Source organism: Delphinus delphis, chromosome 15 (assembly GCF_949987515.2).
Source record: "Delphinus delphis chromosome 15, mDelDel1.2, whole genome shotgun sequence".
In the NCBI taxonomy this organism is placed as follows: Eukaryota; Metazoa; Chordata; class Mammalia; order Artiodactyla; family Delphinidae; genus Delphinus; species Delphinus delphis.
This window is the reverse complement of record NC_082697.1, coordinates 48,810,970-48,811,880: the sequence shown is the minus strand read 5'-3', so window position 1 is coordinate 48,811,880 and position 911 is coordinate 48,810,970. Positions and strand designations below refer to the sequence as shown.

Sequence of the window (911 nt, the reverse complement as noted above, 5' to 3'; positions counted from 1 at the left end):
ACGGGAGAGGCCACAACAGTGAGAGGCCCTTGTACCCCCCCCCCCAAAAAATGCACAAAATAAATCTGTCATTGCAAGGAAAACCACTTGGTAATTGTTGCCAGTGACACAATTTGAACTTCAAAGCAAAAGTTAAAATTTTGGGAAACGTGTATCCACCACAGTGGGCTTGACATTTTCTCAACTTAAAGACTTTCTTTTTTTGATGTTCTAGTCTTTTATTGGATGAATGTTGATAACAGTAATTTAAAGAATTGTAAGCCCTTTCTAAATACATTGAACAGACATTTGCAGTTTGCTGTGAGGAGAAGAAGAAATGAGTAAGGTCATTGTTTTTGAGAAGTTTATAATCTAAGAGGGGAGGTACGTACTATACATTATGTAAACATGAGGACTGAGTAACCGTGATGTACAGAGGAACTTGATAAGTAGCGTAGAACAATGTCTGGGGAGTTGAGAGTGGCAGAAAAATATGGAACGCTTCACGAATTTGCGTGTCATCCTTGCACAGGGGCCATGCTAACCTTATCTGTGTCGTTCCAGTTTTAGTATATGTGCTGCCGAAGTGGGCACTAAAGACTTTTCTGATGACATTGGTGGTGAAATTACTAAATACATTTTTTCCTATTGTAGGATGTAATGGAATATGTTAAAACCTGGGAGGTCTACATAACTGAGCAGCCAGTGCTTTCCAAATGGTCCAGGGATAATGTTACAAAGCCATGCACGGCTAAAGATCCATTCAAAGTGCAATAGAGACCAACAGATTTTCATGTAACAGAGAAGGAGAAGTTCACTGATGTGTTTTCATATTTCACAGAGCAACTAAACTTTAAGAACTGTCACTTGTCAAATTTCAATGTAGCATCAGAGAAGAACATACACGATTATTTGAAAAGCCTATGTGTCTG

General features: G+C 38.7%; 1 non-coding gene across 1 annotated transcript; it reads right to left on the bottom strand.

Annotated features, from left to right (window-relative positions):
- Window positions 1-466: 466 nt before the first annotated feature.
- On the bottom strand, window positions 467-573 carry LOC132439068 (U6 spliceosomal RNA). Its single transcript, XR_009522299.1, has one exon. It is a non-coding gene; the product is annotated as a U6 spliceosomal RNA (small nuclear RNA).
- Window positions 574-911: the final 338 nt, after the last annotated feature.